At 42.2% G+C, this 25,450-nt stretch overlaps 1 protein-coding gene across 2 annotated transcripts in view; it reads left to right on the top strand.

Annotated features, from left to right (window-relative positions):
- Nucleotides 1-1,253: 1,253 nt before the first annotated feature.
- SLC7A2 (solute carrier family 7 member 2) overlaps nucleotides 1,254-25,450 on the top strand; it is a 181,867-nt gene continuing 157,670 nt past the window's right edge. For both annotated transcript variants that reach the window (XM_073608069.1, XM_073608060.1), the window contains exon 1: nucleotides 1,254-1,381. The gene's annotated coding sequence lies outside the window, so the exon portion shown is untranslated. The remainder of the gene's footprint in view (nucleotides 1,382-25,450) is intronic.

Genomic DNA, 25,450 nt, shown 5'->3' with positions numbered 1-25,450 from the left:
CAGCAACCTATAGATCTCAATCTACCAGTAGATCACGGACAGGTGACTGGTAGATCTCGGTCTGGAATGGTTGACCAACCATTCCAAAGCATCAAACAGAGTGCAATGCAGAGGGACTACTTGTAAAGTTGGAGATGGGAGCAAGAGCCACAGAAGCCGATGCCTCCTCTGTAGTGCTGGATGCTGTCCCATGCCGAGTTATACCAACTGCACTCCACCTCTTATGCCAGATAGCGGTCTCCAGAGTGGTGCCAGCAGCAGGAAAGAAGAGATCTTCAGGTCAGTGTGAAGCAATACACTGGGCATAATAGTATAAGGCTGCTTTCACACTGATGAGCTGCTAGTGCAGTGCAGTGTACCTGCAGCTTTGCTGCACTTAGCCATAGACTTCCATTATATTCTGCTGTTTTACCACCCCCAACTTTACATGTGAACGAGCCCTAACGTGCCGCTGCTGAATGCAACTAAGGGCTCATTCAAATGCTGCTCCTCTGAAAAGCGATCCAAGTGTGTGTTGATAGGTGGTGAGGAGGTGATATGTTGCCTTCTCACCACCTGATTAAAAACCAATATTTACTGTGCAACACACACTGCAATTGCACTCTGCATTGCACTTTGGAATAGCAGGTCATCTATCCCAGACCGAGATCTACAAGTCACCTGTCCACGATCTACAGGTTGCTGATCCCCCCGCACTACGGTATGTTGTAAGGTGGTGCAGTGGGTCGCAATGCACTGTGCCCTGTAAAAATGCAAACTCTCCTCCTTTCTAAGCACACACAAAACACAGCACATTGGTATTTGAAATAATAGGACATAGGAATAATAGGAGGCAAATTGCTTTGTCTGAGCTTTAGGACTGCACTGGATATAAGGCTTTCCAATGAGCCTGGTGTGAATGAGCCCTTATCCTGACTATTTAAATAGCATACATTGCAGAGCTTGTGTACAGAGATCTACTAGCAGCAGCCTGCTGAAAAGGGCATTGGTGTCAGAACACCATTACTATCTTTAGATACACACTGGCCTGTTAGTATCTACTTCTCCAGTACAGGATAGGAGGACTTTTCTTTTCTAGCAGAGAGATACATAATAGACTTTACTTCCACATCTGACTTCCATGTCCTGAACACATTACTAATTCATCTGTAAAAAAAGACACAAGTCTCACAAATCCAGGCGGATCCCAGAGCTGCTGATCATTGGTTGGGCTGTGTTGTCTATTAATGCACCTCCCTCCCCACCACCCCTTTCTTTCCATGCTGCCTGTCAAGACAGCCAACCAAGCTGCACACTGATCTCTGCATTTCTGCTGCCAGATCCAGACAGAGAGGATTCCTATAGGGAGACAGCCCAGAGCCTGGAGGGGACCCCCAAAACTGTGAGTACCCCTATCCTTCTATATCAGCTCCCAGTAGGGGCTGCAGCTTTGCTGGTCTGGAAAGGGTGAAACTTATTTGGAAGGTGTGTCTGCAGGGAAGGAGTTCCTTCTCACATATGGAATGATCTGTGCTCATAAGTGTACTCACTGTCACCATATAGGCACCCACACAGTGTCACTATGGGGGTTATTTACTAAAGGAAAATCCACTTTGCATTACAAGTGCAAAGTGCACTTGAAATTGCACTGAAAGTGCACTTGGAAGTGCAGTCGCTGTAGATCTGAGGGGTAGATCTGAAATTAGGGGAAGCTCTGCTGATTTTATTATCCAATCATGTGCATGCTAAAATGCTGTTTTTTTATTGTCCTTACATGCCCCCCTCGGATCTACAGCGACTGCACTTCCAAGTGCCCTTTCAGTGCAATTTCAAGTGCACTTTGCACTTGTAGTTTGCACGTGCAGTGCAAAGTGGATTTGCCTTTAGTAAATAACCCCCTATATATGCACTGCACACTGGGGGTTATTTACTAAAGGAAAATCCACTTTGCACTGCAAGTGCACTTGGATACAGTCGCTGTAGATCCGAGGGGGACATGCAAGGAAAATAAAAAACAGAATTTTAGCTTGCACATGATTGGATGATAAAATCAGCAGAGCTTCCCCTCATTTCAGATCTACCCCTTAGATTTACAGAGACTGCACTTCCAAGTGTACTTACAGTGCATTTTCAAGTGAAACTTGTAGTGCAAAGTGGATTTGCCTTACGTAAATAACCCCCAATGTCACCATAGTGATCTGTGTACCTATATGCACCTCACACCGTTAATATGCTGATCTTTTCTCATACATGCACTGCGCACTGTCACCATACACTGGTTTGTAAATGAACATAATTGGAATATATGAATAGGAATATTGTATAGAGGACAGCTGTTCTAAGTGTGGGGAGCAGATCTTTGTAGTAATAGTAGTAGTATTTTTCCTCACTTTTATTGCACCTCCTTCTTAATATGTACTGTTTTATCAAGCAGCAACAGGTCTGTGTTGTTGCCCTTTAAGATGGCCATACACTATACAGTCTGATTGTACAATCTCCTGTAGATTTACCAAAACTATGTAGCATGAATACAAGCCTAAACAATCCATTTAATCTGTATCAAATCAGGCAGGCCCTTGCACTACAAAGTGGATGGTAGATCCAAAGAAGATTGTACAATCAGATTGTATAGTGTTTTGTGACCCTTAAAGTGAAACTAAAGTAAAAAAATACTTACCTCTGTTCCAATGGTCCCTTGCTGGCACCAGCATCTTCTCCCCGGCTTCCTCCGGGTGTTGGTCTTCGGCTGTTTGGATTGGCCGATGCAAGATGAAATCACTTCTGCACATGTATGGGAGTCATTCATTCTGACACACTGGCACCCTGCCAGAAATGTAAACCGAGCTGCGCATGCAAACAGGCAGGTAAGTTTATTTTATTGTAGAAGAGACATTCCACGCATGTTCTGTGTCTTCTGCAATAAACAGCCTGCATGTTTGCAACTTTTTTTTTATTGTAACCTTAGTTCAGCTTTAAGGCCCTTCAAAATGTTACACTTGTTGCAGATACTTTTATCTTGTAAACAATCCTTTTTAATGTCTAAATTTACTAAAATGTATCCAACTTGTTTGTATTTTTTTTATTTGCTGTTATGGTAAATATTGGAGTAAAATCAGATTCTCTTCTCAGTTTTAAACTTCCCTTTAGACATTAGAGGGAGATGGGGTGTGCATGTATCATTGGACCGGGCTCCACTAATGTTTGAAGGCACTTCATAGAGTATAGAACAATAGTAGAAGGGGAATTGCAATAGGTTTCTAAGTTGCCCAGGTGAAGTGTATAAAAAACTTTTTTTATTTTTTTTTTTTAAGAGCAGTCAGGAGATAGAAACTCTGTTAGGTTTTTACCGCTAATAAATTGTGTCAGTGAATCCCAATGCCACCTAGATGGTGCCACATCCCCAAATGGAATAACAGAGAAAATTGTACCACGGATAGGACTTTATAGGCACCATGAGACAGAATTATGTTATAATGCAAAAAAAGTTTAGTGTACAATGGTATAAAAACTAAACACTATGGGGGTTATTTACGAAAGGCAAATCCACTTTGCACTACAAGTGCATTGAAAGTGCAATCACTGTAGATCTGAGGGGGACATACAAGAAAAATAAAAAATAGCATTTTTGCTTGTACATGATTGGATGATAAAATCAGCAGAGCTTCCCCTCATTTCAGAGCTTCCAGTGCATTTGTAGTGCAAAGTGGATTTGCCTTTAGTAAATCAACCCCACTGTTAAAACTCATACAAAGGTTTTATATCTGTGTGCACTGAAATTCTTGTAACAAAGGGGGTTATTTACGAAAGGCAAATCCACTTTGCACTACAAGTGCACTGAAAGTAAAGTCGCTGTAGATCTGAGGGGGACATGCAAGGAAAAAAAAAAAAAACATTTTTGCGTAGAACGTGATTGGATGAAAAAATCAGGAGAGCTTCCCCTAATTCCAGAGCTTCCCCTCAGAGCTACAGCGATCTACAGCGACTGCACTTTCAAGTGCACTTGCAGTGCAGAGTGGATTTTCCTTTAGTAAATCAACCACATAGTATTATAGGAAACAATACTTTGTTACAGGAATTTCCATGCTCATGGATATAAAACGTTTGTATGCATTTTAACATAGGGGGTTATTTACTAAAGGAAAATCCACTTTGCACTGCAAGTGCACTTGAAAGTAAAGTCGCTGTAGATCTGAGGGGGACATGCAAGGAAGATAGAAAAACAGCATTTTAGCTTGTACATGATTGGATGATAAAATCAGCAGAGCTTCCACTCGTTTCAGATCTACCCCTCAGATTTAGAGCGACTGCACTTCCAAATGCGCTTTCAGTGCAAAGTGGATTTGCCTTTCGTAAATAACCCCCATAGTGTCCAGCTTTTATACCATTGTACAATAAACTTTTTTTCCATTGTAACATAATTCTGTCTCATGGTGCCTATAAAGTCCCATCCATAGTACAATTTTCTAGATTTTCACTGCTGTCTGTAACCCTATTAGCCTTGGTTCACACTTGAGCATTTTGAGGCACTTTTCTAGAAGTGCTTCAATGCTCAACATGAGCATTACTTTCTCTATTTGTCCTGGTGACCATTGTCACTGGCACTGGAAGCAAAGAACAAATACCAAATTTGCCACTAAAAACGCACAAGAACAGCAATAAAGGGAGAATCTTCTAATGAGAACACTGGTTCCATTTATAAGGGCATTTGCTCTGATTCATGGTTGGGTCTACAGGACAATAAGTGAAAGGAAACGTCCCCAATAGAACACAGATGGCTAAAAAAAAAACAAAAACAAAAAAACGCCAGTTTTAACCATTTTATACTCTATCTAAAATGAGAAGAAAGTTTTGACTTTAGCTATACTTAAAGTGTTACTAAACCCCCAGCAGTAAAATAAGTCTGTATATGCAGTAAAGCATGCTTGTTATACTTACTGTGGAACCTAAGGGGTTAATTCTGCATGTAAAAAGGCTGTTTTCTCCTGTCTTCTCTGATCCTCCCCTTCCTCCCCTCCTTGCAGTAAAGCATGCTTGTTATACTTACTGTGGAACCTAAGGGGTTAATTCTGCATGTAAAAAGGCTGTTTTCTCCTGTCTTCTCTGATCCTCCCCTTCTTCCACAGTCCCCAATCCATCTCCTGATAGAACAGAGCCTTGGGGGCACTCTGTCTGCACATGCTCAGTTTGGCGTGTATTGCTATAAAGTTTTATTTTTCTTGGAAGGGTGCATGTGATCGGCACAGGGCCAATCAGCACTATCCAGACAGAGGATCAGGGGTCCTGCAGCCTCATAGGAGAGTCAGAGCAGAATGAAAACATCTCCTATAAGCTTTAACCAGTGCTCACCCAGACACTGATAGAAGTCACAAGATTGCTATATACTGCTTATGAGAAAAGATATTTAGCCGTTTATATTTACTAAAATAATTGCATTTCCATGTTCTGTGTACTGTGGGAGACCAGATATAGTAAATGCAGGGTCCTGGGTTTAGTAACACTTTAATAATTCCCATGACAGCAAGGGAGCATCTATGAAGTTACAGGTTTTTCCTCTTCTTGGTGATGGATCTTGTAATGGATTAGAACAGGGGTCTGCAAACTTTCTATGCATATGACCAGTTTACTGTCCTTGAGGCTTTGGGGGGGGGGGGGGGGGCTTTGGTGCTAGTTGGTGTAATATTGCCTCAGGGGCCAGATAAAGGCAAGCAAAGGGCCACATCTAGCCCCCAGGCAAAAGTTTGAAGACAACTGGATTAGGATAATAATGTGAATTTTATAATAAAAGTAGTCATCCATGATAATTACCAAATTCTATTTACTATTTCTTTTTCCTCTTTCATTTCTTGTAAATGCCACCTAATTATAAATCAGATGGAATGTCAGCAGGCAATATACTGATTTTTGGAAGAGATCTGAACAAATCCCTTACTGCAGGAAATTGGCATGTGTTTAAGTACCTTCTCAAACTCCTCGGAATCTCTTTCCTAAAGTTATGTTACGGCCAACCATCTCTCACCTGTTAGCGTCTGGCAGCTGGATGTTGGGTATAATAGGTGGGCTTAGTAGTTATTAGTCATATTATGTGTATGGAAATAAAATTACCAGACATTGGGGGTTATTTACGAAAGGCAGATCCACTTTGCACTACAAGTGCAAAGTGCACTTAGAAGTGCAGTCACTGTAGATCTGAGGGGAAGATCTGAATTGAGGGGAGACTCTGCTGATTTTATCATCCAATCATGTACAAGCTAAAATGCTGTTTTTTATTATCCTTGCATGTCCCCCTCGGATCTACAATGACTGCACTTCCAAGTGCACTTTCAGTGCAATTTCAAGTGCACTTTGCACTTGTAGTTTGCACTTGTAGTGCAAAGTGGATTTGCCTTTAGTAAATAACCCCCAGTGTCTACCAAGGAACCCTAAAGTTTCACTAAAGATTGCTAAGGTTCCTTGAGCTGCTAGAAATGGTGGATCTCTCACCTGACAGTGCTGGAGTAGTTGCAGTGCCAATATCACATGGTAGTGCCAGCAGCATAGGACCAATATAGCCTGTCCTCCTTCTCTTGGGTAAGTCATCACTGACAGCAATGATCTTTTTAGCAGTCTGAAAGGTGACATTCTTCCCACTGGTCACCAAAGAAAGGTTGCCCTTCCTCACGAATCACCTCCTTCATTTACCAGCTATATAAGAGGGTACTTCTCCACTGACTACCATTGTATAGAGACAATACAGTATGTAACTATCTATAAGGAGAGTGGAGGGACAGGGGGCAGAGGAGAAAAGATTAATACCTGCTTGTCAGAAATGTGAAAATAATAATTGAATGGGTTTTCCCCCCACATCTTGTGACACCCTGGTATATAGGGTGTCATTTGAACAGAAAGTGAGAAAGTATGCCCGTTGAGGGACACAAAGAATCTGATTTGCTACCATACACAGCTGCACCAAATTTAGCACTCTCAAGTTTTAGTAAATCAACCCCAATGTGTCCGTTTATCAATGTCTTCACTCATGATTCACACAACTTTCACCCGCAGTCCAGTGGCGTCTCCAGCTTTCATATTTAGGGGGGGCACATGGGGGGACAGGGACAAAAGTAGGGGGGCAACTATAAAATGTAAATATATATATATCTCCTGGGGCCCTTTACTACGATTCCACAACAGCCCTTTCACATGTTCTGCAGTGAGCTTCCTACTGTATTGGGGCCCCCCAGGGTGGCAGAAAACAAGAGATATATGTCACCAGCATACCAAGAAAATATAAGGGTCCAAAGCAGTGGGAGAACTATCAGGGTTGCAAAGGTTGTCTTGTCACCGGGCCCTGGTGTTCTGGCAGTGTGGGGTTCCCCAGCCTCCTCTTGCTGTCCTGCCCCTGCTATTGACAGCGCTGGTCTGGCATCTCTTGGAATTTACAGGCTGGTTCTACTGTCCTAAGGATGGGAGAAATCAGTCTGTTTTTTCAGTAACTGAGAGTCCTGGTGGAGTCCTTCCTGCAACTCGCTCTTCTCCGTGCCAATGAGGATGCAGGGGAAGGAGCAGATCGGGGGGCCGTGGTTGTGTGAGCGCTCGCATTATGCAGTGTCAGCAAGCAGAGGGGGGGGGGGAATCACCCGAACAAGCTAACTGGGGACGCTCTCCCTCTTAGACATTGCCTTTTTGTAAAAAAAATAAATACATTTTTAATTGGGGGGGCACATGGCGGAGCACAGCATAATGTTGGGGGGGGCAGGGCCCCCTCTGGCCCCCCCTAGGGTCGCCATTGCCTCAGTCTACATGGTTTTCAAACTCAATCCTACATGATAAATGTGTTAATCTTGGGTGAAAGTTATATGAATCAGGAAAGGGTGCATTGATAAATAGACCACCGAGAGCAATAAAAATCAAATACCCTTCCCCATTCTCTCTTAAACTACAAACTGAACTTTGTATTTTAAAGTGCATCTGCTATTTAGTTATAAAGTTGTGAAGCTGAGGAAATAAAAGAGAAGCATTGCCCATTACTGGTCTCAATAATATAAGCTTTATTGTATGTTTGAATTGCGTGAATTGCGTGTATAGAACCAAAAGGTTAGGAAAAAATAATTAAAGGAGAACTCAAGTTAGGAGGACGACTACTGAGAAAACACGTAATATCTGGTTGTGTACACTTGGCATTTTTTCCCTGTGAGCTGAAAAAGAGCATATTGAAGTTTTGGGTGGGATTGCATTGCGTGCAGTGGGTAATTTGTGTCTAAGAGACAAGATGATGATGACACAGGTGAGCTCCCCCCCCCAAATGATCTAAAATGCAAGAAATAGAGTACCGTATATACTCCAGTATAATCCAACTTTTTCAGCACATTTTTTATGCTGAAAAAGCCCCCCTCGGCTTATACTCGAGTGAGGGTCTCCTGCTGTGTCATGCAGTCTTAACTGTTCGGTGGCCGTCCACTGTAACAAAGCCCCGCCTTCTCCTCATCCTTGATAGACGGAACACTGAACACTGATACAATGCTGGGAAACTGAATCAGTGTTCCGTCTATCACGGACAAGGAGGAGGCGGGGCTTTGTTACAGTGGACGGCCGCCAAACAGTTAAGACTGCAGTTGCACGACACAGTGGGAGACACCCGCTGTTTGTAATCAAAGGTATAGGTGGGCACAGGGAGGCTGCAGATGGGCACAGTGAGGCTGCAAATGGGCACAGTGAGGCTGCAGATGGGCACAGTTAGGCTGCAGATGGGCGCTGATAATACAGGTGGGAAGAGTGAGGCTGCAGATGGGCACAGTGAGGCTGCAGATGGGCACAGTGAGGCTGCAGATGGCATTGTTTACCAGTAGCTGCTGCAATTCCCACCCTGGGTTTATACTCGAGTCAATAAGTTTTCCCAGTTTTATGTGGTAAAATTAGGAGCCTCGGCTTATTTTTGGGTCGGCTTATACTCGTGTATATACAGTATATAGCTTTTTATATTCTAGTGTATTTATTGCTCAATGTCATTTTTTGCCGAGAGCTCTCTTCTAAGCACATCTGTATGTCTTTTCAAATGACAGAGCAACCGGTTACATCCGGTAGTGATGGAATTTTTATTTTTACATGGAGCGTAAATATAAACCGAAAAGTTATTCTCTGCTCTGGTACTTTTAATATATGTGTTGCTTAATAGGTGATACTTGATACGCTAAAGAGGAGATTCTGTGATTGCCTTCTCATCACGGCTATGTGACAGTCACTTTCTGCTTGGGATGTCCTGGCCTAACATCCAGTCCTGAGCATCACTTCAAAATAAGCACTTTGTTGTGTAATTATGTCCTACGGATAATACAAGGTTTGTACATATCACATGCTGATATGAAAACATCCCCAAGTCCAATGTTCATTAAAGTTGTTGTAAAGCCTCAAGGTTTTTCCACCTTAATGCATTAAGGTGAAAAATCTTCTGTGCTGTAGCTCCCCCCAGACCCTCTTTTTTATTACCTGAGCCCATCCGTTCCAGCGATGTGCACAAGTGCAGCGGCTCCAGCCGCTGTCTCTCTCCTCATTGGACAGGTTGATAGCAGCGGGAGCCATTGGCTCCCGCTGCTGTCAATCAAATTTACTGACACGGAAACAGGGGGCGGGGCAGAGTCCCCCTGTCTTTGTCAATCAATGACTTTGGGAGCGAGCCCACATGGGTGCCCCCAGAGAAGCGGCTTTCCGCGGGGGGCACCCAATAAAGAGGAGCCTGGAGCGCCGGCGGGGGACCCCAATCATTTTGCACAAAGCAGGTAAGTATAACATGTTTGTTATTTTTATTTAAAAAAAACAAGGGTTTACAAACACTTTAAGGCTTGGTTCACATAAATGTGAATTGGATGCGTTTTGAACAGCACGGGATTCGCCAAACATTAAGGTGAAAAAACATCTGGCAGTGACCGGCCCCCCAGCCCCCCCGTTTTACTTACCTGAGCCCTGGAACTTGACCCACGGGCGACGCGCTGTCTCTCTGCCAGGGGTATTCGGCTCTTGATTGGATAGATTGATAGCAGCGCAGCCATTGGCTCTCGCTGCTGTAAGTCAAATCCAGTGATGCAGGCCACGGGGGAGGGGCGGGGCCGATTTGTGCATTCGGCCTCTATGGACACCGAAGTCCTGCAAGGTAATCCCCCAGGAGAGTGCTTCTCCCAGGGGGTTATCTGATGTGGGGAAGAGCCGCGAGAGCCGCCGAGGGACCCCAGAAGGGCAGGTTTGGGGCCACTCTGTGAAAAACGAGCTGCACAGTGGAGGTAAGTATGATATGTTTGTTATTTAAAAAAAAACAAACCCTTACAATCACTTTAACCTCCCTGGCGGTAATCCCGAGTCTGGCTCGGGGTGGAATTTCAGAACCAAAAGCGGTAACCCCGAGCCAGACTCTGGATTGCATCGCAGGATCCAGGAAGAGCGTACTTACCTTGTCTGCAGGATCCTGCGATGTCTCCCCGCAGTGTGAGCAGCTCGTCCTCCGCTCAATTCATCACAGAGCCGGGCTCCGTTCCCTGCGAGCGTTGTGACGCACGGGAACGGAGAACAGCGCCAAATTCAAAAAGTGAAACACACACAATACATACAGTATACTGTAATCTTACAGATTACATTACTGTATGAAATTATTTCACCTCCCTTTTGTCTCTAGTGGTTTCTCCAGTGCCCTGCATGCAGTTTTATATTATAAAAGCTGTTCTTTTTGCCTGGAAACTGGAGATTGTCCATAGCAACCAAAACCGTCCCTTTACATCAAAAGGGGTTTTAGACCAGCTAGAAAACAGCGATAATAAATTAGAATCACTCGCAGAATTGAGCGATAGTGATTTGTGGGGAGATCCATCATCAAACACTGAAAAGTAATGACAGCGACAATTCTGCAACTAAGCAAATTTCAGTGTTTTTGATTTGATTACATTATTGAATAATTTTTATTATTATTATATTATTATTTGGTATAATTATTTATAGTTATTTATTATATTATAATTTATGATTTTGTGTTTCAAACTTTATCACACCCGAGCTGTCTACGAGACTCTGGTTTGGACAGATTTAAGTGAGTTATTCCTAAGAATTACAGGCCTACAATATAAAATGCCAAATTTCCATGCAAAATAATTGTACCGCTTTCAGCATCAAAAATATGAAATAATCATACCACCAGGGAGGTTAAAGATGCATTTTCTATTTACCTTCCATGAAATTCTACCTTTTTATCTTTTTCAACATGTCAGCTTCATGGACATCATGTTTACTTCCTGCCTAATATACCTACCAACTTTCAGATGCCAAGTAATAAGATAATTAATGTGTTTGTAAACCTTATTTTTTATATATATATATATATATATATATATATATGTTTTTCAGGCACTACAATGCTAAAAATAGCGCCTGTAAAGCGCCTGAAAAAAGCCTCAGCTGCAAACCCAGTGTGAAAGCCTGAGTGCTTTCACACTGGGGCGCTGCGCTGGCAGGACGTCACAAAAATTCCTGCCAGCAGCGGTGTGGGAGCGGTGAATACAACACTCCTCCACCTCTCCTGCCCATCGAAAACAATGGGGCAACACCGTGATACCGCCGGCAAAGTGCAGCTGCAGCAGCGTTTTGCGGGCGTATTTAACCCCTTTTCGGCCACTAGCGGAGGGTTACAACGCTAAACGCTGATAAAGCGGCGCTAAAAATAGCACCGCTTTACCGCTGACACCCAGGGCGGCTCAGTATGAAAGGGATCTAAATATAACAAACATGTTATATTTACCTGCTCTATGCAAGCATTTTGCACAGAGCAGCCCTGATCCTCCTCTTCTGGGGTGCCTCGCCAGAACTCCTTGCTCCTCCCCTTCATTGGGTGCCCTCAGGGAAAGCCGCATTCCTTGGGGGCACCTGTGCGGGCGCACTCCCGAGTCACGCTACTCTGTCCATTGACACAGACAGCGGGACTGGGATCCGCTCCCCACTCCCATGTCACAGGATTTGATTGACAGCAGCGGAGAGGACATAGCAGCAATGAGGAGAGAGATAGCGGGTGTAGCCGCTGTGTTTGTGCACATCACTGGTTTGGATGGGCTCGGGTAAGAAAAAAAAGGGGGGGGGGGGCAGCTGCAGCACAGATGGTTTTTCACATTAATGCATTAAGGTAGAAAACCTTGAGACTTTACAATCACTTTAACCTGTTAGTGGTCATAAAGTTACGGATGATTAATGTGCGTGCATTAAATGCCCCACAATGGGCCCTGATTGGCTCTTGTGTCTTCTTTGCCACTTAGTGGGTATTGTAGGCTTCATCTGTCTGACCGCCCACAGCTCTATCCACAGATACTCTGGACCTGGCAGCATCCAGTGTGCTCACTGTAGTTCCTTGATAGAAGGAAGAATAACTGTTTGCACTGTTGCAGTCTGACTTTTATCCAGAGATATTTTTTTTTCATACAGATCTTACTGTTTTGTTTTTTTCATGAACCTATATTTTACATTTTAGAGAATGACCTAACTTAACCTAATAACTTTTTACCCTGAGGCGTCCAAAACAACGCCCTTCTCATTCCATTTACATAGTTACAAGTCGCTTATTTCATAGTATTGTTAGCTGCTAGAGGCTGCCGAAAGCAGTATTTCTTACACATTTTAACAAGTGAAAAGTTACTATTATACTCTCATTATCTCATTATTACTCTCATTATCCTCCAACAAAAAAAAAAAAACTTCACTGCATATGATAGTTTGATCAGAGATTGCTTGTACCGTTCATAGCCTTGCAGTGTAAGATATGATAACTGGAGCAAATCTAACAAGGGTAAAAGCTGTCCATAGCAGCCAAATAACATACATTTTCTAGATGTCTACATTTATCTCTAACATGTCAACTAAACATGTTTAAAGTGTATCTAAACCTAAAAACAAAAAGTTAAGGTCTCACTAAAGGCAAAACCTTTTTTTTTTTCCATTTTGGATAGAGTAAGGGAGGGTTATAACCCCTGTCAGTCTTTTTGCCATCTGTATCCCATTACGGAGATTTCCCTTCACTTCCTGTCCCATAGCCAAACAGGAAATGTGAAGAAAATCCCAGGCTGTCACTAGAATTAGTGTCCCCATTGAAAGATTAACCCTCTATTCCTGTTTTGATGTCAACCCAAAATTTGTGATTTTCTTTTACTTTCACGTTCGATGATAATGGTAAGCAGGACCAATAAAGAGGGTGAATCTCCCTAACGGGGGAACAGACAGCAATAAAACCGGACAAGTTATATTCTCTATCTCTACTTTAGCCAAAACTAAAAAAAGTTTTGCATTTAGTTACACTTTACTTTAATATATTGCAGTGTACCAATCCTTAAATGTGGTGGCTGCATTCGTTTTAATTTTTTAAGCTTTTTCCCTATATGTTCGCCTGGTGATCCAGTCAGTAACACAATTCCTGCCTTAGGGTGTCTCCATTTTAGCTGGAGGAGCAACAGTGAGCCCTCTGAATAGGTCACTCTAGGGGGAGGCTAGCATTAAATGCACAGATTTAGATAGACTCAATTAACAAATTAAAGTGGTTGTAAAGCCTAAAATTGTTTTACCTTAAAGTGGTTGTAAACCCTTTACAACCACTTTAACCTACAGGTAAGCCTAGATTAAGGCTTACCTGTAGGTGCATGAAATATCTCCCAGACCTGCATGGTCTTGGGGATATTTGCAAATCACCGTAGAACGATTTCTTCTGCACATGTGCAAGAGTTAGAAAGGGCACGCTGTGCCGTTTCTAGCTCGGGTCATGCCGTTTAAGGCGGCTCCCGCGTGCATGTGCGGGAGTGACGTCACGCGACTCCGGCCAGTCACAGAGTTGGAGTTCACGGCCCCGGAAGGAAGAGGGGTGAAGAATGGTCACTCGCTACTAGCGAGGAAGACGGGGACATCGCAGGCTTCTCCTGCAGGTAAGTGTCACATAATGGGCTACTATGCATAGTAGCCCATTATGCTTTACCTTTGCAGGGAAACAAAGAGGAAGTAACAACCATCAGGGTTTACTTCCTCTTTAATGCATTCCTTGCATTAAGATAAAAAATGTTTAGGTGTCAGCATCCCCCCTCACCCCCCCCCTTTTACTTACCTGAGCCCTCAATCAATCCAGCGTCGTGCATGTCTGCAGCTCTTCTCTCCCCTCACTTCCGTGTCTTGCTGGCTTTGCTGGGGCACCGGGAGCCATTGCCTCCCACTGCTGTCAATCAAAGCCAGTGGTGGGGGGGCAGGGCTGAGTCCCGGTGTCTGTGTCAATGGACACAGCAGTGGGGCTCTGGTGCGAACGCGCACAAGAGAGCCCATGGGAAGCGGTTTACCATGGGTCACTGGACAGAGGGGAGGGGCCAGGAACACTGGCGGGGGATCCGAATACAGAAGGTACGCGGCCGCTCTTTGCAATTCTATTGCACAGAGCAAGTAAGTATAGACAGGTTTGTTTTTTTTTTTTTCTTTTTATTAAAAATTTACCTTTACAATCACTTTAAAGCCAAACTTTAGCTGACACTTTTGAAGGAGTTACATCATTTTTTTTTCTTTTGGTATAAAGGTTTTACATAAATGAATAAAATCTGATTAATGTAAGCATCCTTGTGAGTGGTAAATTACTTATGTCAACCCTCTACTTTTACTGGACAACTTGGTCTGTTGAAAGAAGAAGAAAATTGTAAAAAATAACAGACTTTCACACCGATGTAGTGCGGTTTTCCCGTGCCGCGGGTGCAGCGTAGTATACCCACGAGTTTTGTGCATGTTACCTGCACTTTGTCATAGACTCCTATAGCATCGGATTGGTTATGGTGCATTTTGTGAAAGCGCACCAAAAGTCTAGCTTGCAGGACTTTTGGTGCACTTTCAGAAAATGCATCAAAACCATCTGATCTGATAGAAGTTTATGGCAAAGTGCAGGTAACATGCACAAAACCCGTGGGTATACTGTGCTGCGCTCACGGTGTAGAAAAACACCATCAGTGTGAAAGTGCTCTTACTAGCCTGAATCGCCAAGTGAAAATAAAGGCAAAAATTCTAAAAAAGAGAAAACGAATGCAGTCTCCACATCTAAGAATTGGTAAGATGTAATATATAAAGGTTTGTTCACACCAGCACTGAAATGCAGCAGTTGGTGCTGTGCAGTGAGGCTGAGATCCCCCCATTGCACTGTTTTCTTTTTTTTTAAAAGAACTTTATTGAGATGTCACACAGACATCTCATAAGACATTTCATAATGTTCAATTGCTGGCCGTGTGGTGCGATGCAGTGGATTGTTTCGCACTGTGTTGCACTGAGAAAAAGTCCTGCATGCACGGTTTAGGATTTAGGTACACTTTAGGCTGTAAACAACACTGACAATTTTCGCCTTTCACTTTCTTCCTTGCAGTAGTATGAGGATGGCCTGCAAAGAAGGTGGTTTTTGTTTCTTCTTGCTATCTGGGTATTTACTTATTCTGCACAGTTCTTTTATGGATCCAACATTTGGCTAATTTATAGATTAAAAAGCAAAGATAAACACGTTTGAAATCAGGAAAACTGCATGCTCTGATCCTCCTGAATGTATGTACCGTATGCAGATTTGTCCAGTTTGCTGAGCATTGCACAGTTTATGAAACATAAATGTCTGGATTCCTCCATGCAATTCTTTACAGGTCGGACAGATCTATTGCAAATATTCTGCAGAATCAATACTTTGATCATTCTTCTGGTATGATCATCCCTATCAATGGCAACTAACTAAAATTTACTTCTATATGTATACTCTCTGGCAGCTGCTACGAACAGTACAGGTGAAGACAAAAACAGGTTCAGTTGATCACATATAGTAGTTGAATGACCTCAAATTGCTATGTACATAAAGCAATGATGTAAGAGTCTTTTACTCTCTAGCTTACTTTTTTTTTTTTTTTTTTGCATAGCTGATAAATTTAGATCCTTGTGGGACTTGGAATGGGTGTGTTCCATGACAAGTATTAATGACAGGCAGGAAAAAGATAAGACTCATGGGGCTGTGGTGTCCTAATAGCTCTGAGGCCCAGATAACAATTCTTCCTGCATTTTCACAGTGGTTTCCACTTTTACAGGTACTTAAAGCGGTGTTCCGACCGAAATTATACTTTTTAAATAAAAATACCCCTATAATACACAAGCTTAATGTATTCTAGTAAAGTCTGTAAACTAAGGTCTGTTTTGTTAATTTATAGCAGTAGTTTGTTATTTTATAAACTTACAGCAGGCCGTGGCCATCTTAAGTGTGGGCATCTGAAGCCAGACTGTATTTCTTCCTGGATCTCATCCTTGCAGATCTCACACATGCTCAGTGCAGCACAAGCAGTGTGATAGGTTTCAGGTCAGGTTTCCATAGCAACGGTAGTGTCAGAGGAAGTTGCTGCCCCTTCCCAAAAGGCATTGCAAACAAGAAATGATGCGATGGGCCGCGGCCAGGGAGGAGGAAGTGAAAAATTAATACAGCAGATATACAGTAAGTGCAGAGAAAAAAAGTTAAAAATATCCAATTACAGTGCACAGTTTAGTGAGGGATGCTGAAGAGTTGTAAAAGTGGGTGGAACTCCACTTTAAAGTGGAAGTAACCCCCCCCTATCGTTTTCAGCCAAGGAAGCTGCCATCTTTGCATCTGTTTAATCTACAACTGCCATGATGCTGCACATGTGATCAGTTATGACACCAGTCATTGGATGGTTTGACAGTTTGGTTGAGGGCACAACCAATGGGAGTGTTACATTTCCGGCACGAGATGGGTTAGCTTCCGCTTTAAGCACATTTTCAACAAGTCCTGAAGGGAAGCTTGTTTTTATTACTATTTTCCCCTTTCCTTTGTATAAGAAAACACATCCAGGTTAAAGATGTTAGATGAGTTTTTGTGTATCATCAAATATATTAGGATGTTGGCACATTATCTTTTGTATCGGACCGCAAACTTATATTTGTATTTTGTGTATCAATGTCAGATTTGGTTGTGGAGGAGGTGACAGCTAGAACTTTTCATGATGGAGTCTGATGGGATCTCAACCATCTTCAACCATCTTCAGAGTGACCCCCCAGCCTGCACTCCAGTTGATATAACGCCTTGGTGTGTAGTCCTGTCTCCCAAAATGCATTTCTAACAAGTATAGATTTTTTCAACCAAGAAGAAAGTTTGCACTAGGGGCTCCTAACCACACACCAAAATGTTTATCTGTTGATCGACTGCACTATCGTGATCAGAGAGGCAGGAGACTAGTGCCCAGAACGGGTCCATACCTCGACCATATACTAAGCTAAATTATTTTCCATCAACTTCCATTCATTTTTAAATCTCTTCTCACATTGGTCTAGCGCTATCACACCAGATCTACACCACTTCCAGTTAATATAAGTAACTTTATAGAAAATTAAACATTTCTTAGTTGCAGAACTTATAGCTGAACTCCAGTAAAACAGGTGAATACCCAGATGAAACACTACACAAATGGGAGCTGTTTTAACTGCCAATTCATTTGTATTTTTGCCCATCTAGTTCTGAGATTTACACAGCTCTGCCACACAACAAAACCTGTCTGGTGGGATAGTAGACCTGATTACGCTTACCTGTAACTAGGCAGTGAGAGGAGAAGCAGCACTAATGAGTTCATCCCCCTGTCACTCTGCACTCTTCTTCTATCAGCACATCTATTGTTAGCAGCCTTGTGGAACAACTGACTAGCTCCTTGTGCTGCTTCTTTCTCTCCCATTCTGTACAGTGTCTACAAGAAGCTGATACTAAGTGCAATTTAGGTATTTACGGGGTTTGCATTTAAAAAATACATTTAATGGTTTATTAATGAATGCCGAGCTGCATTATTGAGTGTCTTTTATATCTGCTTTAAGTTCAACTTTAATTAACATTGAACACAAAAACCTATAGGTATTGATTTAATGGCTACCGTATTCTCAGCCAACAAGATCATTTTAAATACAGTGCTGTGAAAAAGTATTTGCCCCCTTCCTGATTTTTTTTATGCCTATTTCTCACAATTAAATGATTCAGATCATTAAACAAATTTTAATATTACACAAAGATAACCCGAGTAAATCCAAGATGCAGTTTTTAAATTATTATTTTATTTATTAAGGGAAAAATCTGCCTGGCCATATGTGAAAAAGCAATTGCCCCCTTCTATGCTGAATCATGAATGAACTGTGATTAACCACAATTTTTTGGAAAGCTGAGTTAAATTTCACTTGCTACACCCATGCCTGATTACTGCCAGACCTGTTGAATCAAAAAAAAAATCACTTAAATAGAAGCTGTCTGACAAAGTGAAGCACGCTAAGGCCTCATGTACACTGCTGCTGCTAAACGGACGGTTAGGAGCAGTTGGGCATTTTTTTCAACTGCTCCTGAACTCTCCTCTATGTTATCTTATTAGTACATGTGCATAGGGTTGTTTACAGTCGTTTCTAGGCAGTTGAGTTTAGAGGCTTTTTTTGGAACGCAAAAAAATGGGTTAAGAAGCTGAGTTTAGAGGCTTTCCATGCGCCAAATGCATCTAAATGCTGCTAAACGCAGTAACTCGCATTTAGCCACCTTTCGTTTACAGGCGTTTTTCATTTTTGGCAAAGAAAAAAACACTCCTACACGCAAACACGGCTAAACGTGGCATGTAAACGTGGCAAAACAGACGGTTTAAATGTGGGTTACTATCTGTCAAGTTAATCATTCACAGGAGAGGATGTAAAAATGTCCTATGTACATGAAGCCTAAGAGATCACAAAAAGCAACACATCATGCCGTAATCTAAAGAAATTCAACAACAGATGAGAAACAAAGTCATTGACATGTATCAGCCTGGAAAGGATTACAAAGCCATTTATGAGGCTTTGGGACGCCAGGAAACCATGGTAAGAGCTATTATCCACAAATGGAGAAAACTTGGAAAAGTGGTGAAACTTACCAGGAATGGCCGGCAACCAAAAAGACTCCAACACAGCACAGCACAACGACGACTCGTCCAGGAGGTCATAAAAGTACCAAGAACAACATTTAAAAAACTGCAGGCCTCATTTGCCTCAGGTAAGATCAGTGTTCATGATTCAACAATAAGAAAGAGACTGGACAAAAATGGCATCCATGGGAGAGTTCCAAGGCCAAAGCCACTGCTGACCAAAAAGAACACAAAGGCTCATCTCACATTTACCAAAAAACATCTTTATTATCCACAAGACTTTTAAGCTAATATTCTGGTGACTGAGACAAAAAATATTTTTTTTTGGAAGGTGTGCGTCCCGTTACATCTGGCATAAAACAAATACAGCATTTCATAACACGAACATCATACCAACAGTCAGACATGGTGGTGGCAGCGTGATGGTCTGGGGCTGCTTTGCAGCTTCAGGACCTGGACGACTTACCATAATTTATGGAACCATGAATTCTGAGCTCTACCAGAAAATCCTAAAGGATAATGTCCGGCCATCAGTTTGTGACCTCAAGCTCAAGTGCACTTGGGTTTTTCAGCAGGACAATGATCCGAAACACAACAGCAATTCCACCTCCAAATGGTTCAAACCAAGCAAAATTTAGGTTTTGGAGTGGCCTAGTCAAAGCCCGGACTTAAACCCAATTGAGATGCTGTATCATGACCTTACACAGGCCGTTCATTCTGGAAAACCCTCCAATGTGGCTGAATTAAAACAATTCTTCAAAGAAGAGTGGGCCAAAATTGCTCCACAGCAATGTGAAAGACTCATTGCCAGTTATCGCAAACGCTTGATTGCAGTTGTTGCCGCCAAGGGTGGCACAACCAGTTATTAGGTTTAGGGGGCAATTCCTTTTCACATAAAGCCAGGCAGGTTTGGACAGCTTTTTTGCCTTAATAAATGAAACCATCATTTAAAAACTGCATTTTGAATTTACTCGGGTTTTCTTTGTGTTGTAATAAAATTTGTTTAATGATCTGAGTCATTTAAGTGTGACAAATATGCAAAAAAATAAAATAAATCAGAAAGGGGCAAATACTTTTTAACAGCATTGTATCTGTAAATTCATAAACAGTACTCAACAGGGAATGGTTTTCATTTTATCCTGGTTCGACTTTACAGCTTCTTAATTAAGCTGCCTGCCCATTGGTCAGATATTATTATTTTGATTTATGGTTCAGTGAGATGATTGGAAGCAGACAGCTGACACTGGGCTTTGCAAAGTAATGTCATGGTAATAATGAAGACATCTTCATAGTAAATGTTACTTTACTCTGCGTAAAGACTGGGGCATATAGCTGCTGAATATTTTTTAATCCCTGGTGAAAATACAAGCCAGCTGTTTATATATGCAGCAACTCTTTATTTGCTACAGAACTGCTGAAGCATTGAATTGATGGGAGAATGAGAATTCACATATATATAATAAGGGAGGTGAATAGGAATTAAAAATAACTTAGACAGAAAGATAACCTATAAAAAAATAAGAGAAAAAAAAGTTTAAAAAAATTGACAGTTTACAAATTGGGGCCATAAATCGAATCAACCAGCATAAGACTGCCCAGTGCAAGGTTTCATCATAGAATGGTAAATCCTGGTGCTCAGGGTGTACAGAACTTTACATCCACGTAAGAGGAGGAGAGGATGTTGCCCATGGCTTGCTTCTAATCACTTTACTGTGGCCAGGGGCGTAACTACCACCATAGCGACCCATGCGGGCGCTATGGGGCCCTCAGCCGAGTGGGGCCCAGTATGGATAAGAGCACCGCCAGCACAGTCTCCCAGCCAGGGGAAGAGAGAGGAAAGGAAGAGGCGAGCTGTCCGCATCAGCAGAGAGCTGAATTGCCCGATGTAAGAGCTTTCATTAGAACTTCCAGTGTTCCCGGGGCTCACGTCACATAGCTCCACCTTTTGGCCCGGTGCCTTTGATAGACAGAACACCGATATGTGACATCATCAAAGGCGTCAGGCCAAGAGGTGGGGCTATGTGACGATGAGCCCCGGGAAGACAGGAAATTCAAATGAAAGCTATTACAGCGGGCAATCCCGCTCTCTGCTGATCCGGGTGGCTTGCCTCTTCCTCTGCACAAGTGGGGCTGTATGGGGCACAGGCAGACCAGGCTGTATTGGGCACATGTCACTCTGTATTGGGCACAGGTCACGCTGTATTGGGCACAGGTCACGCTGCATTGGGCACAGGTCACGCTGTATGTGGCACAGGTCACGCTGCATTGGGCACAGGTCACGCTGTATGTGGCACAGGTCACGCTGCATTGACACTAGGGCAGCTGTGGGGGGGGGGGGCTGTTTGCAGGGGGGCCCCATACAACATTTTGCTATGGGGTCCTGCTATTTCTAGTTACGCCCCTGACTGTGGCATAATTTTACAGGCTGTAAAAGCCTTCAGCAAACTTCTTTCATAGCTTGTAACAATATGCTGTAATAAAGTGTTTTGGTGCACTCTGTAGGTGCCCTGCTCTTCTCTCCTCCTCATATGTGGACTTTACAGATAGGCCTCACTCATTGGATCTCAGTTCTGAGTGCATGGGGCCAATGAAAGCATACAAGTACACTGGCTTTTCTGTGTACTCATTTCAGATGATCTCAAAATGACTGTAACTGGTTCTAGACATGAACCGGTTGTTGTAAAATGATTGAGAATCTTGCATCTTCCTTTGAGTCATACAAATTTCTTATTCACTAAAGATATCTTAATTTTCCTTTGAGTGGCAGAAAATTATATTTTATTAGTTTAAAACTGACATTGAGTAAAGAATTCTTCTAATCATTTGGAGAATTACAAAGCTGCTTAAACAGAACATAGACAATCCCTTGTGGAATGTACTCAGCACATGGATACTGACGGGTAAGACTGTTTCTGGGGTTACTAGGACACTTTTAATCCATGTTCCAGGAATTTGTGTTGCATGCGTGGCACTCTCCTCACTGTATTGTAAAACTGATCTGTAGGTTAGAGCTAAAGAATCTTGATCTCACTACCTGACACACATTTTCACGTACATTCATACACTTTGGATAGCTGTGGTTCTAGAGGCACGCAGATCTTCTGTTGTGAACAGAGTTGCATACTCAGCCTCTAGCATTTGTGTCTGGATCTCTCTGACGACTTTCTGGACAAGTTTCTCCCTGTATGTTAACTCCATCTTCACTCCAGCAGGCTGTTCCTAAATATGGACTAACCAAAAAGAAAATTGGTAAGTAGACTAAAGACCTGAGATGATGTCCTACCCTCTGTGTAACATGCCAGGAGGCAGGGAAATCAGAACTGTTCAAAAGCCATGATGTATTGCTTTAGTCAGACAGCAACCAGAGGAGGCTTGAGTATCGGATGTGAGTGTCAGATTTGAGGGTTCTTCAAGCTTTCTAAACAAAGGGCCAGTTCACTGTCACTGTGGGTATTGGGAGTAGAAAATGCCCTGCCATCAGTGGAAATAAACAGTGCCCCAGACTTGATAGCCAGTGAGAGTAAAAAATTACCTAGTGCCTATGGTCAGAGGGGAAAAAAATAGTTGGTATCAGTAGTAAAAATCATGCCTCGTGATTGGTGTTAGTGGGAAGAATAGTGTTCATTAATTGGTTTCATTTGGGAAAATAGTGCCCCATAAATTATGTCAGTGGAAGGAAAGGTGCCCCAATTATTGGTGTCAGTGGGAGTAATAGTGGCCCATCACTGGTGTTAGTAGAAGCAATAGTGCCCCATACATGGTTTCAGTTTGTGAAATAGTGTCCCATCACTGGTGTCAGTGAGAGGGATAGTGTCCCATACATGGTTTAAGTTTGAGAAATAGTGTCCCATCATTGATGTCGGTGGGAGGAATAGTGCCCCCAAAGGCCGGTTTAATGCAAGCAAAGGGCTGCAGTTTGGGAACCACTGTTCTAGAGCTTAAAGCGTTTGTTAACCTAAATAAAAAAAAATAAAAAATCAGATCCTGTTCCTTTAAATCATGTTTTACAGCACAGTGCTTGTGCTGTGTAATTTGGGCCCTGTAACACTTGAAACACCTGGCTGATCCTGCCTGGTTCTGCCCTCCCCTTTGTAAACTGACCACGGTATATCATGGCTGCTGAGCCCTGACACCGTGGTCAGTTTACGTGCCTTTCCCCTCCCCTCCCGCTGCTCAAATTCGGGTTAAATTGACATGTTTCTCTCGGTTTATTCATGTTATGCCCCCCTGAGTCTGTGCTTTCTAAAAATAATGCAGCTATATATCTGTTTACAGACCGTAGATCGGCGCTCACGTGACCCGCTGCCTCTCTCGCATGACAGGTGCATGACAGGTCCTCCCCTCCTGATTAACATCATCGGGGGATCCTCAGCCCCGCCCACTGCAGCTGTCAGGCCAAGAGAGGAGAGAGTCAGCAGGTCATGTGAGCGCCGATCTGTGCTCTGTAAACAGGTATATAGCTGCATTTTTTTTTTTTAAAGCACAGACACAGGGGGACATTACATGAATAAACCGAGAGGATAATGTCAACTACTTTACTGAAATTAGTCCTTTTTTATGAAAGTGTCTGATATTAGAATTCTCACTCTGCTATCTACTAGTGCAGGATTTTGAGTATTGCCTTCTCTGATCTGATGCTAGTTGAACATAGAACATGAAAATAGTCATTTGAAATTATAAACTTTTTTTTATTTTTTTTATTGTGGGTTGTTTAACACACGAAATAGGGAGCTGTAAAACCCCCTTCTTAATTATACTTTGAATAATGTTTTTCACAAATTGAGTTTTGGTTATGGGTAGGCAAGTGGGTGCGCTTTTTCCCTTTTTTAATTTTTTTTTTTTGTTTTTCTCTCTTTTGAAGATGACACAATCAAGGATCCGGTGTGTTTTCTCGGGGTGGTGGGTTAGTGTGGTGTATGTTAATGAAAAGATTTATCTAGATATATTGTGCAATGTGTTTTTCTATGTTGTGTGTTGGAAATTGCCTTAATAAAGAAAAAGTGATTATAAAAAAAAAAACATAACTTGGCCTTACAAGACATATTTTAAGTACTGCGCTCCCTGCTGAGAAAGCCTTATTTTTTTTTTTTTTTTTACAATCTTCTTTCTCACAGCCCTCTTGGATCAAAATGCTGGACAAAACAGTCTTGTCTTTGTGACAAATTACATCCAGACAAGCCCCAAACACACCCTGGTTTATTCTTACTACACCATCTGCACAGTAAGGTCCCTCCCTTCAGTTGTTACAGCCTATGTCAGTCATTTTTCCTGTTCATTAATTTAATAAAGAGCTGCACTTAGAACTTTTTACATATAAAATGCTGAAATAATAAAACCTTTGTGCACATTAAAAATTACAACATTCACAAAAAACTTCTCTTACGTGATGCTATGCTTTTAAGCACTTATGGTAGCAGGGCTTTTTTTTCTTAAACAAAAGGTGCTGGAACTCACCACGACCCCCCAAAACTCCTCCACCCACACAAACCCTTCAAATCACATCAAATGGTGGGTGTGGTCAGTCAAATTTCACGAACAGTAGGAGAGTCTTAAACAGGCATTAAATACCAGAATTGCATTACATACAGAGTGCATCTAAGGGGTTACACACAGATTGCAGAGCTGTCACTTGTAAACACAGAAACCGGATTTCTGTGTTTACACGTGATTGTGGTGAGCAGGCCCCCCCTCCAAGGATCTGAGCCAAAGGTGGTGGAACTGAGTTCCACAAAGGTGCCCCTGAAAAAAAGCCCTGCATGGAAGTATAACATTTTTATCTGTTTGGGGTCAGTTCTGATTTTATAGTGTGAGTCTGAACCGTTAAAAAATACATTACTTTCATGATGTTGTAGAAGGTATGTGATGAGAAGCTCTGGGAAACCAATGCTGATGGCCAACGTAACAAATAGATTGGATTCAATCTCAAAATGTTTCATCTACTTTCTTTCAAAATACAAGGCAGTCATCCAAAATTGTTAAAAGCTTATGCTTAGTGATTTCAGCAGCAAATTCATTCAAAAAAGCATTCAGTTTTTTCAGTAGATAGGAGTTCTTAAATAAATACAGTAAATTGGGAATTATCACCCCCAATTTGTCAATGTCCCATGCAGGTTCACTACTCTCTGTCCCAGCTGCCTCTCCTCTTTTGGGTTGCATGATTGCCTGTGTCATTCAACCTTTTGTCAATGACATTCCCTCTGGGGGTGAATCATCGCATCGGCCTGGGCTCAAAGTACTGAACAGAACTACTGAGCAGAACTACATCACTACATTAGTAAGGACCGATCACCACCAAAGCAGAAGAGGCAGAACCTGTCGTCACTGAACCAGCTAATAGAAATCTTGATTTTAGGCAAGTAAACTTTTTTAGAGAAGAGGTTTCTGGGGAGGAAGAGGGCAATACTGGAGTTCAAATAAAAAAAAAAAATGTGGGGTGATGTTGAGACTCTGTTGTTAATATAATTTATTGTGATCTTTTTAAATATAAAAATCTGTTGTAAAAGAAAAGCTGCCATAAGATACAGATTGCAGAGGTCCTACTGAAAACATTAGTTGCTTATTTCTTA

This window comes from Aquarana catesbeiana, linkage group LG01 (genome assembly GCF_042186555.1).
Source record: "Aquarana catesbeiana isolate 2022-GZ linkage group LG01, ASM4218655v1, whole genome shotgun sequence".
Taxonomy (NCBI): domain Eukaryota; kingdom Metazoa; phylum Chordata; class Amphibia; order Anura; family Ranidae; genus Aquarana; species Aquarana catesbeiana.
This window is presented reverse-complemented; position numbering and strand designations above follow the sequence as displayed.